Genomic DNA, 14951 nt, shown 5'->3' on the forward strand with positions numbered 1-14951 from the left:
TGTCCATCAGTGTGTGTGTGTGATTGCACCATGATATGTAAATATGGATATCATGACATCCCCCCTTTTCACAAGAATATGTGCCTACATGGTAATAAATGTTGGTGTGTACTGAGTGCGGCTGAGTATGTGTGTGCAATATTTACAACATGTACATGAGGCTAAACTATATATATAGGAAGGTGTCAGGTGTAACAGCAACAAGGTTGTACCACAAACAAAAGAAGTGCAATCATCAAATATCGAAAGAGAACTCCTGGAACGACAAAAAAAAAGAAACACGTTACATTGTTGCACAACAATTCAGTGAGTCCAATGTGCAAACAGGCTCATAAGTCCAGCCTAGTAGGTGGGCGACGAATTCGGGTTGACCGCCTCAAAGGTGGGTCAGGATCCACCGGCTGGGGAATGGGCCTGGCCACGGGCGATAGAGGAATAGGCAGAGTGGCAGGAAGCTCCACGAAGTCGACATCAGGGACAACAGGAGGGCGTGGCACCGTTGCATGATCACGTAGCGAGCGCGGAAGCAACCGAAGGGCCCGCCGATTACCCCGGCGAATGGAGCCATCAGGCATGCGAACCAAGAACGAGCGGGGAGCCACGCGCCGGAGAACCTCGGCAGTTGCTGACCAGCCACCCTCTGGTAGGTGTATGCGGACGTTGTCTCCAGGCGCCAGGGCAGGAAGATCAGTTGCCCGAGTGTCATGAGCCACCTTCTGCTGAGCACGCTGCTGTCGCATCCTTTGCAGTACTGGAGCATGGTCGGGTTTAGGAACATGAATGGACGGCACAGTGGTCCTGAGGGCGCAACCCATCAACAGCTGGGCTGCTGAGAGGCCTGTGGACAGTGGGGCCGAGCGATAGGCCAGCAGGGCTAAACTGAAGTCAGATCCGGCATCAGCAGCCTTGCAGAGGAGCCGCTTCAAATATGGACGCCCTTTTCCGCCTTGCCATTTGACTGGGGATGCAGGGGGCTGGACGTCACGTGTGTGAAGCCATATGAAGTGGCAAAAGAAGACCATTCTTGGCTCGCAAAACAGGGCCCATTGTCCGACATGACGGTAAGCGGAATGCCATGGTGAGCGAAGGTTTCTTTACATGCTCTGATTACAGCTGATGATGTCAAGTCGTGCAGGCCTACGGATAATTGGAAAAATAGTCAATTATGATGACGTAGTCCCTGCCGAGCACATGAAAAAGGTCCACACCCACCTTTGCCCAGGGGGACGTTACCAACTCATGGGGCTGAAGCGTCTCAGGGGGTTGCGCCGGCTGAAGCCTTTGGCAGGTGGGGACTAACAACATCCCAATGTTATCCTTCAGTAATCTCATAGTGTGGAACACTCGATTCCAGCTAACTCGAACCGGGCGAGCAGGCCACAAATGGAACTTTAGAGATAAAGAAAACAGATATCAGGGGCCACAGCAGGGGTAGGAATCCTTGTTGCAGAGCTAAATCCATTGCAAATTTACACCATAATGGAGTGAGTCTGGAGACACTTTCAGAATGCGACACGAATGGCATCAGCTCCAGCACTTTTAAAATGTTGCCTGCTGACGGTCTTGCAGCAGATGGTTTGATCTGAAGCAGCTTGGTTTGATTTCAGAAAGTCCGTACAATGTTCCGTTTTACGACCCAAGGTGTGTGCATAAAACACCCTGGAAATGCACAATCTAATCTACATGTTTAGCCGTTTTGTCATAGTAACAGATAAAACATCCCTGTTCAAAGCCGGCACATTGTCCCTGTTCTCTGCGTGGCAGTTTTATGCTTCACCTCAGAAAATATCGCTTGAAGGAGTCAGAAACTGAACTGGAGGTTAGCGTGTGTGGAACAAATCTGTGGGGTGATAGTGCCCTGACACAGCGAGCTGCTGTGAAAAAGTGGTGGGCGCAAATTCGGTTATGATTTGCAAAATGAAAGAATTAGATGCAAACTTGAAAGGCAGACATTTGGAGGACGATGGGGAAAAAGTGGGATGAACTGGGTGGACTTTTCCGAGACATAGCATCGGCACAATGAGCTGAATAGCCTCCTCTTGTACTACATGATTCCAGAGACAGCATTTAAAACGTGAACATTAATCTGCTAAAGGTGTCAGGATTTGGGAAGGGTCGTACATGTTCCAGCATTAAACGTGAGATTTACAACTAATTCTGGGATTTGTTGCCTGTGGTGAATGTATTACGGCTACCATTCACCATTGTATTGCATTACATTGTATTGTAATATATTGATGCCCTTGTGGGCTCCGTCCCCTCGGGGGAGATATATAGATCTGCAGCCTGTAGGCGGCACTCAGTACAGAGCAGTCGCAGGCAGGCACAGATGTAGCTGATTAAAACCATTGTTCACTTCAACTCTTCGTCGCGTGTGAATTGATGGTCGCATCAATTTAATCAGCTAAGATATCGCTATGGAAGCCGCCCTCAAACCTGATCGATTGGACCTCGACCCACAGGCAGCTGACGCCAAAGGAATCTTTTCACACTGGCTCCGCTGCTTTGAGGCCTACCTCACCGCCTCCTCCTCACCCACCGTCACAGAGGCACAGAAACTGAGTCTCCTCCACGCCCGGGTGAGCCACCGAATCGCCGTATTTATCGAGGAAGTGACCACGTACGCAGACGCGGTCGCGATCCTGAAAAGACATTACGTGAGGCCAGTGAATGAAGTGTTCGCGCGGCATCTCCTCACCGCTCGTCATCAACGCCCCGTGGAATCGCTGGAGGAATACCTACGCGACCTGAGGGTGCTCGCTCGAAACTTTCCAGAGCCTCAATGCTTTCCCCTCCGACCACGCGATTCCCTCGTGGACACCCGAGCAGAGGGTGTCCCAAGCCTGTGGCGCGCGGCTGCCCGCCCAACCCGGGGGGGTCGCCCTGCTATTTCTGTGGCCAGAACCAGCACCTCAGGCAGCGCTGCCTTGCTCGGAACGTGACCTGTAGCGACTGCGGCAAGAAAGGACACTTTGCCAAAGACTGCCTGGCCAGATCCAAAGCTCCTAAATCGCAGGCCCGGCTCACAGACTCACAGGCCCGCAGACCCCGCAGCATGGCTGAGTGCCTGCCGGTACCGCCCCCTTCGGACGCGTCATCAGCCCCGTGCTATCTGTGTGGGCCGCCATCTTTAACCCTATCCGACACGTGCGACTTATGGGAGCCGCCATCTTGGCCACCATCTTCAACGCCGCCCGACACGTGCGACTGATGGGGGCCGCCATCTTGGCCGCCATCTTCAATGCCGCCTGACACGTGTGACCGAGGGGGGCCGCCATCTTGGGACCACTACGCTACCTCCGACCACGCCGGCTACCCGCAGCTCGGTGCTGTCACCCTCGACTAGTCACGGCCCAAGCACCTCAGGAATTCGATGATGACCGTCCGGGACAATGGGCACGAAACGCCCTGTCTGTTTGACTCTGGGAGCACGGAGAGCTTCATACACCCAGACACGGTAAGGCGCTGTTCTCTCCAGATTTCCCCCGCATCCCAAACAATCTCCCTTGCTTCCGGATCACATTCAGTGCAGATCCGGGGGTACTGTGTCACGAACCTTGTGATATAGGGCGCCGAGTACGTCAATTTTAAACTATATGTCCTCCGCCATCTCTGCGCTCCTCTCCTGTTAGGACTGGACTTCCAGTGCAACCTCAGGAGCCTGACCCTGAAGTTCAGCGGGCCCCTACCCCCTCTCACCATTCGTAGTCTCGCGATCCTTAAGGTCACCCCTTCCTCGCTCTTCGGGAACCTCACCGCCGACTGTAAACCCGTCGCCACCAGGAGCAGGCGGTACAGTGTCCAGAACAGGACTTTTATCAAGTCAGAGGTCCAGCGGCTCCTGAGGGAGGGGATCATCGAGGCCAGTAATAGCCCCTGGAGAGCTCAGGTGGTGGTCGTCAGGACCGAGGAAAAGAACTGGATGGTTGTAGACTACAGCCAGACCATAAATCGGTACATGCAACTCGATGCGTAATCCCTTCCCCGGATAGCGGACATGGTGAATCAGATTGCACACCACCGGGTTTTCTCCACGGTAGATCTGAAGTCCGCATACCACCAGCTTCCGATCCGCCCGGAGGACCGCCACTACACTGCCTTTGAGGCAGACGGTCGCCTCTTCCACTTTCTCAGGATTCCCTTCGACGTCACCAACGGGGTCTCGGTCTTCCAAAGAACGATGGACCGAATGGTGGACCAGTATGGGCTGCGGGCCACGTTTCCGTACTTGGATAACGTCACCATCTGCAGCCAGGATCAGCAGGACCACGACGCTAACCTTCAGAAGTTCCTCCAAACCACCCAAGCCATCAATCTCACCTACAACAAGGGGAAATGCATTTTCCGCACAACCCGACTAGCCATCCTCGGCTATGTCAGGGAAAACGGAGTCCTAGGGCCCGACCCCGACCGCATGCGCCCCCTCCTGCAACTCCCCCTCCCCCACTGCCCCAAGGCCCTGAAAATATGCCTCGGGTTCTTTTCATACTATGCCCAGTGGGTCCCCAACTATGCGGGCAAAGCCCGCCCACTTATCAAAGCCACCATCTTCCCCCTGACGACTGAGGCCCGCCTGGCCTTCAGCCGCATCAAGGCAGACATTACCAAAGCCGCGATGCACGCGGTGGACGAGTCCATCCCCTTCCAGGTGGAGAGTGACGCGTCAGATTTCGCCCTGGCCGCTACCCTTAATCAGGCAGGCAGGCCCGTGGCCTCTTTTTCCCATACCCTCAACGCCTCCGTGATTCAACACTCCTCGGTCGAAAAAGAAGCTCAAGCCATTGTGGAAGCTGTGCGGCATTGGAGGCACTACCTGGCTGGTAGGAGGTTCACCCTCATCACCGACCAACGATCGGTAGCCTTTATGTTCAACAACACACAGCGGGGCATGATCAAGAATGATAAAATCTTGAAGTGGAGAATCGAACTCTCCACCTATAATTACGATATTGTGTATCGTCCGGGGAATCTCAACGAGCCCCAAGATGCCCTGACCCGCGGCACATGCGCCAGCGCTCAAGATGACCGACTCCGGGCCATCCACAATGACCTCTGTCACCCGGGGGTCACCCGGCTTCTCCACTTCATCAAAGCCCGCAATCTGCCCTACTCCACCGAGGAGGTCAGGGCCATGACCAGGGACTGCCAAGTCTGCGCGGAGTGCAAGCGGCATTTCTATCCGCCAGACAAGGCCCACCTGGTGAAGGCATCCCGCCCCTTTGAATGTCTCAGCGTCGATTTCAAAGGGCCCATCCCCTCCACTGACCGCAAAATGTATTTTCTTAACGTCGTTGACAAGCACTCCCGCTTCCCCTTTGCCATTGCATGCCCCGACATGACCGCGGCCACTGTCATCAAGGGCCTACATAGCATCTTCACTCTGTTCGGTTTCCCCATTTACATCCACAGTGACCCGTGCTCCTCGTTTATGAGCGACGAACTGCGTCAGTACCTGGTTGGTAAGGGCATTGCCTCGAGCAGGACTACCAGTTACAACCCCTGGGGAAATGGACAGGTGGAGAGGGAGAACCCGAAGGTATGGAAGGCCGTCCTTCTGGCCCTACGGTCTAGAAGTCTCCCAGTTTCCTGCTGGCAGGAGGTCCTCCCCAACGCGCCCCACTCAATTAGGTCACTCCTCTGCACAGCCACGAACGAGACCCCTCATGACCGCCTATTTGTCTTCCCCAGGAGATCCACCTCCGGGGTCTCGCATCCGTCCTGGCTGACAGCACCGGGGCCTGTCCTCCTCCGAAAGCACGCAAGGAGCCATAAGTCCGACCCCCTGGTCGAGAGGGTCCAGCTGCTTCACGCCAACCCTCAGTATGCCTACGTGGCACACCACGACGGCCGATAAGATACAGTCTCCCTCCGGGATCTGGCACCCGTTGGTTCCCCTGCGACCATCACCTACCCCCCCCCCCCCTATAGCAAACACCTCCCCCGCCCCTACATGGCCTACACCCCCCCTCCCCGCCCTACAGTGATGAAGCTCCAGACGACACGCTCCCGGAGTCAACGAGCCCAACACCCGTGCCCGCAGCGACGAGTTGAACACCCGTGCCCGCAGCAAAACCAAAGCTCAGACGATCACAGCGAATGATCAAGGCACCGGACAGACTCGACCTGTGAGCCCACTTCACGCCCGCTGGAGTTCAATTTTTAACAGGGGGATAATGTGGTGAATGTATTACTGCTACCATTCACCATTGTATTGCATTACATTGTATTGTATTATGTTGATGCCCTTGTGAGCTCCGCCTCCTCGGGGGAGGTATATAGATCTGCAGCCTGTAGGCGGCACTCAGTACAGAGCAGTCGCAGGCAGGCACAGATCTAGCTGATTAAAACCACTGTTCACTTCAACTCTTCGTCTCGTGTGACTTGATGGTCGCATCATTGCCAACATTCCCATGAGTGATTTCAAAGGAATCATTAAGGTTTTGCTCTGAGAAAGTCATCACATTGTGCACAGCCCAAATACTTTAGGTTGGACTATACAGTCTTCATTTTGGCTTCTAGGTGAGTTCTGTATTGGGGGCGGGGTAATGTTTGTGAGTGCTGTTGTGAGGCTGCATATTTTAACTGGATTGTTTTAAGTGAGGGTGCCACCCACAGCCTGGAGGCCTTTCGAGCAAGACGTTTATTTCATATAGTCAAACTCCGGAGAGCAAGTCTGTATATTTTCCAGATGAGAGGAATAAAGGAGTGCCTGCCCCCCTAGCCCACAAGCTGTGCTGTAAAGACATTTTCCTCATGAATCCACCTCTTTTCATCTCCTTTGAATCATAGAATTTACAGTGCAGAAGGAGGCCATTCGGCCCATCGAGTCTGCATCGGCCCTTGGAAAGAGCATCCTGCCCAAGCCCATGCCTCCACCCTATCCCCGTAACTCAGTAACCCACCTAACCTTTTGGACAAGGGGCAATTTAGCATGGCCAATCCACCCAACCTGCACTTCTTTGGACAGCGGGAGGAAACCGGAGCACCCGGAGGAAACCCACGCAGACACGGGGAGAAAGTGCAAACTCCACACAGTTACCCGAGGCCGGAATTGAACCTGGGACCCTGGAGCTGTGCGGCAGCAGTGCTAACTGCCACCGTACCATTGAGATGCTGAGGGAAAACTGTCTGCCTGTGTTTAAAATTCACCTGAGGAAGGAGCAGCGCTCCGAAAGCTAGTGACATCGAAACAAACCTGTTGGACTTTAACCTGGTGTTGTAAAACTTCTTAAAATAGAACGAAATGAAATGAAATGAAATGAAATGAAAATCGCTTATTGTCACAAGTAGGCTTCAAATGAAGTTACTGTGAAAAGCCCCGAGTCGCCTAATGTGTGTAGTCTGAGCTCAGGGGGTACAAGTGTAGCCACCTAAAATGGCTGATTCCCTATTAATTTGGCCAAAACCCGATTTAAAATGGCTAACCGAAAAGGCTGATGGGAAAAGCAGCCAACTGGACACAAACGGACAGCTGCAGACAGAATAGCGTATTCGGCTCTGGGGAAGTCGGCCCAGATCGATACTCAAGACTATTAGCAACACATCAACCCAGACATCTGCAGTTTAATCGGCTATCCCCGGGAACAATTGCAACATGTTAGCAATTGAATGCCGGGCCAGACCTGTCGGCACCTGCAGTGGCCGAAACAAAGATAGGTGAACGACCACCCCCCGATCGAGGAATCGCCCCGTTATTGGACATATCGAACCCAGTGATTGGGAACAAGTCCAATCACTTGGGACTCAGGGTCAAGGGCCGCCCCGAGAGGCGGGAAGCCCCTGGGCCCTATAAAGTGAGGGGCCAAGTTCAGATCTCTCTCTCTCCCTTCTTCACCTGCCTTCGCAAGAACCTTCAGCAAAGAATCGTAAGTTTGACTCCAGCGATCGCTAATCGATAGAGATTCCTAGCCATCGACCCGTATCAGCCTTTTGAATCCCGCAGACCAGATCCAAATCGATAAACCATTTGTTTCCCTGACCTGGTGGGCCCTTCCTAAAGTTAAGTATTGGCCAGTAGTGGTAGGTTTCGATATAGATAGTAGGATTATTGTGTAAGCATTAATTGTTGTATATAATAAATGACCGTTGATTTCAATCTTACTAAGCAGTGTGCTGACTTATTAATCATAACTTGAACTTGAACCACGTGGCGGTATCAGAAAGATACCTGGCGACTCGTGAGCAAAGGTGACATCATCAGAGCTAATAAACTAAGGCTAAAAAGAGCAACACAAGGAATGCCCAAATCGACATGTATTCCCCACCATCCATAGAATTCACAGTGTATGAAATGACAAGATGTACGTTTATAAATACCTAAAATTAAATGTGCCATTTATCAGGTCTGTGAAACAATAGAAGGCTGCCCCTCAAAGTTGCAGTCACAGTCGAAGATGTGCAGGTTAGGTGGATTGGCCATGATAAATTGCCCTTAGTGTCCAAAGTTGCCCTTAGTGTTGGGTGGGGCTGCTGGGTTGTGGGGATGGGGTGGAGGTGTTGACCTTGGTGTGGTGGTATGTATTAGGGGTAATACGGTACACCACGTGTCGACAGGCTATTGGTGGAGGGATGCCAGGTCCTGATAGGCTCTGCCACCTACTGGACTCCACCCAGAAATGCCGGTATAAGAACCCAGTTTTCCCTCCATTTCCCTCAGCAGCTGCATTCTGTAACCACGCTGCTGGGGATAAAATTCTGCTTAATAAAGCCTTCAATTGACATTACCTCAACCTGCCTCGCGTCATATTGACGGTGCTACAATTTATTAAGCAGAATTTAAATTGAAGAAAACGACGTGGGAACATGGAGCTCCGAATCACCCCGGAGTGCCTGCGCATCGCACCCCAAGCAGCTAACTCTAACTCGGCCTCTATCTTCAAGCACTGGGTGGCATGCTTTGAGGGCTACCTCTGAACGGCCCCCGGCACACCGACAGACGAACAAAAGATGCAGGTCCTCTATTCCAGGGTGAGTCCTGACGTCTACTCCCTTATCGAGGACGAGGACGGTTTCACCGGTGCCATCGCCGCACTGAAGCATATCTACATCCGGCCCACCAACCAGGTTTTTGCTCGCTACCAGCTCGCCACACGACGGCAATTTCCGGGGGAATCGCTGGACGAGTTTTATAACGCCCTGCAGATCCTGGGTCGAAACTGCAACTACCCGGCAGTAACAGCGAGTGAACACATAGAGCTCCTGGTCCGCGATGCGTATGTGGCAGGTTTGGCCTTTTCCCAGATCCGCCAGAGGCTTCTGGAGAAAGAATCTCTGGGACTTACAGAAGCTCAGGCCCTGGCGGCATCCCTCGATGTGGCCTCGCGTAACGCCCGCGCCTACGCCCCCGACCGCACTACAGTCCCTTGGGCTCCTTGGACCCCCGCTGCGGTCGATTCTCCGACACCCACCCCCCCCACCCCCGCAAACCTGCGCGGCCAAAACACCAGACCAACCGGGGGTTTCGGCTGGCCTGCTATTTTTGCGGCCAGCCGAAACACCCTCGGCAGCGCTGCCCGGCCCGCGCGGCTACTTGCAAAAGCTGCGGGAAGAAGGGCCACTACGCGACGGTGTACAAGTCCCGCGGGGTCGCCGCTATCTCCGGGGAAGAAACGGAACCACAGACCCAGCCCCCCCAGCGATCCACGTGTGACCAACGGACGCCACGAGGGAGAGATGGGCGCCGCCATTTTGTCCACCCCCGACCGCGCTCGATCCATGGACGCCGCCATCTTGGCTGAAGGACCCCGACACAGACGGCCACATACTGCCTGATTACGATGCTCAACTTCAACACCACGTCTGGCTTCGACGACCCTCGACCAGTCGCGACCCCGGACGCTCCAGACTGCAACCACTACAGTCCTAGTGAATGGCTACGAGACGCCGTGCCTTATCGACTCTGGGAGCACGGAGAGCTTCATTCATCCGGACACGGTAAGGCGCTGTTCCCTCGTAATTCGGCCAAGCACCCAGAAAATTTTCCTGGCGGCGGGATCCCACTCCGTTCAGATCACGGGGTTCTGCATCGCTTACCTAACGGTGCAGGGGAGGGCGTTCCGAAATTACCGGCTGTATGTCCTCCCCCAACTCTGTGTGCCCACACTCCTAGGGTTGGACTTCCAATGCAACCTCCAGAGTTTAACATTTAAATTTGGCGGCCCTATACCACCACTGACTGTCTGTGGCCTCTCGACCCTCAAGGTTGAACCGCCTTCCTTGTTTGCGAACCTCACCCCGGATTGCAAACCCGTCGCCACAAGGAGCAGATGGTACAGCGCCCAGGACCGAGCATTTATCCGGTCCGAAGTCCAGAGGCTGCTGAAGGAAGGCATCATCCAGGCCTGCAACAGTCCCTGGAGAGCCCAGGTGGTAGTTGTTACGACCGGGGAGAAACAGAGGATGGTCATCGACTATAGTCAGACCATCAACAGGTACACTCAGCTAAATGCGTACTCTCTCCCCCGCATATCCGACATGGTCAATCGGATTGCACAGTACAAGGTCTTTTCCACCGTGGACCTCAAGTCCGCCTACCACCAGCTCCCCATCCGTCCCGGTGACCGCAACTATACTGCCTTCGAAGCAGACGTCGGTTATACCACTTTTTAAGGGTTCCATTCGGCGTCACGAACGGAGTCTCGGTCTTCCAACGAGAGATGGACCGAATGGTTGACCAGCACGGTTTACGGGCCACGTTCCCGTATCTCGACAACGTCACCATCTGCGGCCACGACCAGCAGGACCACGACGCCAATCTCCAAAAATTCCTTCAGACCGCTCACGCCCTGAACCTCACTTACAACAAAGAAAAATGCGTGTTCCGCACCGATCGTCTAGCCATCCTGGGCTACGTAGTGCGTAATGAAGTGATAGGCCCCGACCCTGAACGCATGCGCCCCCTCATGGAGTTCCCTCTCCCCCACTGTGCCAAAGCCATGAAACGTTGCCTGGGCTTCTTTTCTTATTACGCCCAGTGGGTCCCCCAGTACGCAGACAAGGCCCGTGCACTAATCCAGTCCACTACTTTTCCCCTGACGACAGAGGCATGCCAGGCCTTTAGCCGCATCAAAGCGGATATCGCAAAGGCCACGATGCGCGCCATCGACAAGTCCCTCCCCTTCCAGGGCGAGAGCGACGCATCGGATGTAGCTCTGGCGGCCACCCTCAACCAAGCAGGCAGACCTGTGGCCTTCTTCTCTCGAACCCTCCACGCTTCAGAAATCCGCCACTCCTCAGTGGAAAAGGAGGCACAAGCAATAGTGGGAGCTGTGCGACACTGGAGGCATTACCAGGCCAGTAGGAGATTCACTCTCCTCACTGACCAACGGTCGGTTGCCTTCATGTTCGATAATGCACAGCGGGGCAAGATCAAGAACGACAAGATCTTGCGGTGGAGGATCGAACTCTCCACCTTCAATTATGAGATCTTGTATCGTCCCGGAAAGCTGAACGAGCCATCCGATGCCCTATCTCGCGGCACATGTGCCAATGTACAAGAGGACCATCTACAAGCCCTCCACGAGGACCTCTGCCACCCGGGGGTCACTCGTTTCTACCACTTCCTTAAGACCCGCAACCTCCCTTACTCCGTCGAGGACGTCCGAACAGTCACCAGAAACTGCCAGATCTGCGCTGAGTGCAAACCGCACTTTTTCAGGCCAGATAGAGCGCACCTGGTTAAGGCCTCTCGACCCTTTGAACGCCTCAGTTTGGATTTCAAAGGCCCCCTCCCCTCCACTGATCGCAACGCGTACTTCCTGAACATCGTTGACGAATACTCCCGTTTCCCTTTCGCCATCCCCTGCCCCGACATGACAGCATCCACTGTCATTAAAGCCCTCAGTACCATTTTTACACTGTTCGGTTTCCCCGACTATAACCATAGCGACAGGGGGTCCTCCTTTATGAGTGACGAACTGCATCAATTCCTGCTCAGCAGGGGCATAGCCTCGAGCAGGACGACCAGTTACAACCCCCAGGGGAGCGGGCAGGTAGAAAGGGAGAATGGAACGGTCTGGAAGGCCGTCCTGCTGGCCCTCCGGTCTAGGAGCCTCCCAATTTCCCGCTGGCAGGAAGTCCTCCCGGATGCCCTTCACTCTATCCGGTCCCTGCTGTGCACCACCACGAATCAAACGCCTCACGAGCGCCTCCTCCTCTTTCCTAGGAAGTCCTCCTCTGGAACGCCACTTCCGACCTGGCTAGCAGCTCCGGGACCCATTTTGCTCCGGAAACATGTGCGGGCGCACAAGTCAGATCCGTTGGTGGAACGGGTGCATCTCCTTCACGCCAACCCGCAATACACCTTTGTGGAGTACCCCGATGGCCAACAGGACACAGTCTCCCTGTGAGATCTGGCGCCCGCCGGAGCGACCCACACCCCCCCAACGCCAATCACCACCTCCTCACTCCCGCCGGTTCATCCTGCAGCCCCCCCTTTCCCAGGGGGTTCGGTTCTCCTCCCAGACCCGCCCAGGTGTAAGGACACAGGGGACAGCGCTACGCTCCCAGAGTCGACGGGACTCGAGCCAGCGCCATCACCACCACGCCCGAGACGATCGGAAAGGACGACCAGGGAGCCTATCCGGCTCATCGAATCACTTTAACTCTCAACGTTTTCAGTTATTGTGTCTTGTTATAGTTACGGCATCATGCCGACCCTGTTTGGCCCGTTGGCCCAGTTTTCAGTTATTGTGTCGTATCATAGTTATGGCATCATGCCGACCCTGTTTGGCCCGTTGGCCCAGTTGAAGCGATAATTTTGTGTTTTGTTCGAAGTTACGGCACAGTACCGACTCTGTAAACCCCTACCACCATGCGAACCACCATCCCGCCGGGTTTTTTTTTCAACAAGGGGTGAATGTGGTGGTATGTATTAGGGGTAATACGGTACACCACGTGTCGACAGGCTATTGGTGGAGGGATGCCAGGTCCTGATAGGATCTGTCACCTACTGGACTCCACCCAGAAATGCCGGTATAAGAATCCAGTTTTCCCTCCATTTCTCTCAGCAGCTGCATTCTGTAACCACGCTGCTGGGGATAAAGTTCTGCTTAATAAAGCCTTCAATTGACCTTACCTCAACCTGCCTCGCGTCATATTGACGGTGCTGTAGGGTGCTCTTTCAAAGAGCCGGTGCAGTCTCGACGGTCCGAATGGCCTCCTTCTGCACTGTAAATTCTATGATGAAACATCCAAGAGTACAAGAGTAATGAAGCAGCATCATTCAATCAGTCAGTCGTTTGCTGAGTGTCACTTTTTTGCAACTTGCTTAGGCTGCATTTACACATCTCAACAAAGATAAAATTGGAACGTCCGTGCAGATTGCGGGGTTTTGTTTATGACTGTGACGTTAACTTGGTGACAAGGCCTAATATTCTCAGGCTTACCCTGTGGGACAAATAACAAAACAGGCACCGGTGTCAATTCAAGGTTAATTAGTCTTGGTATTGGAGATTTGTGCCTGAGCTCTGGAAGGGCTAGAAATGTTAGCTCGCACTCTCCTCTTTTTCTGCCTCACTCACACATACACTCTTTTTGAAAATCTATCGGCACAATCTATCTGCCTCGCCGCGCGTGAGTCGGGAGACAACAAGGCCGGTAAATCTCCCACGAGGCGAGGTTTACCAGCCATGTCACGTCGCGTGAGATCTAATGAGATTTCTCGAAGCACTGTGATCTGGATCCCATCCATTGAGGTCGGGTCCCAGATTTGCATATTCAAATGAGCAGTTCGTCTCACTAGAACATGTCTACACCAGATGTGCCGAGCTCCCAGGACCTAACAACCTCACCTCGGAGATCCCAAGGGGGCGCTATTTAGCACTGGTTTCCACAAACATGGACCAGGTGTTACAGTACTTCGGGGTGTCACCCAGGCCATCGAAGACCCCTGGGTGGTTGGGCTCAGGGGAGGATGGTACCCTGGCACCCCTGGTGTCACCCAGGCACAATAGCACTGCCAGCCTGGCACACTGGCAGTGGCACCCATGTGCAACCCTGTCAGTGCCAGGATGCCTAGTTGGCACTGTCAGGCTGTCTGGGGAACTGCCAGTGTGCCAGATGGGCAGCCCAAGGTGCCCAGGTGGCATCATGCCCATGACGGGGATTGGGCCTGGGGTTGCCTTGTCCTTGTGAGGTGGAGCGTGGTGGGCTTAATGACCCCTTATTGGTCAGTTGATGCACTGGGAAGGTGGGGGGTAGAAAGGCCGCAGTGTGGGGCTGGTGAACAGAGCTCGTTAGTGCAGGAAACGAGACTAAGTGCAGATTTGGCGGGGTGTTCCTCGCCCAGAAATGAAGCAGAGTTCTGTTTAATAGTGGGATTGTTCTCAGCACTGTGTGCGCACAGTGTGTCTTTAACCCGTATGCGGTTGACAAATGACTGCAAGTCAACTTCATTTTAAATCAATATCTTTATTGAAACACACAATGTTAGCATCGATCAATCACACTGTCAGTCTAAGTTATACTGCAGAATGCTAAAGTACAATTCTAAACCTTGACTTAACTTTGAGTGACTGACAAGTACCCAAATAGATAATGGCCTTTATGCGTGAGCTGGTTTCTGACGTCCGCGGTGTTTGGTCCTCGGTCTGGTCTGATGCTCTGGTCTCGGTGTGATGGTCCTCCTCGTGGTGGCCGATGATGATCTCCGTTGTTGTGTTCCTGTTGCTGGTTGCTGCAGATAGAGATTCTAAGGTGATGCGGCACCTTTTAACCTGCTTGGATTTGGCATCCTTTTGGGCAGGCTGTGGGTAATTGCCAATCAATTGATCAGGGCTTGATCACCCTGATCGATCAAGTCCAATCAGGCTGCCACATCTATTTCTGAGTGTGCACTCACCGACCATATCTGTAGGTGTTAGGGGGACCTCGGCGTTTCCAAAGAAGGAATATAGGTGCCGTTGTGTCTGGCAGACATTTGTGATTGTCAGTGTATTTCTATTGTCCCTGGG

Source organism: Scyliorhinus torazame, chromosome 21, assembly GCF_047496885.1.
Source record: "Scyliorhinus torazame isolate Kashiwa2021f chromosome 21, sScyTor2.1, whole genome shotgun sequence".
NCBI classification, from domain to species: domain Eukaryota; kingdom Metazoa; phylum Chordata; class Chondrichthyes; order Carcharhiniformes; family Scyliorhinidae; genus Scyliorhinus; species Scyliorhinus torazame.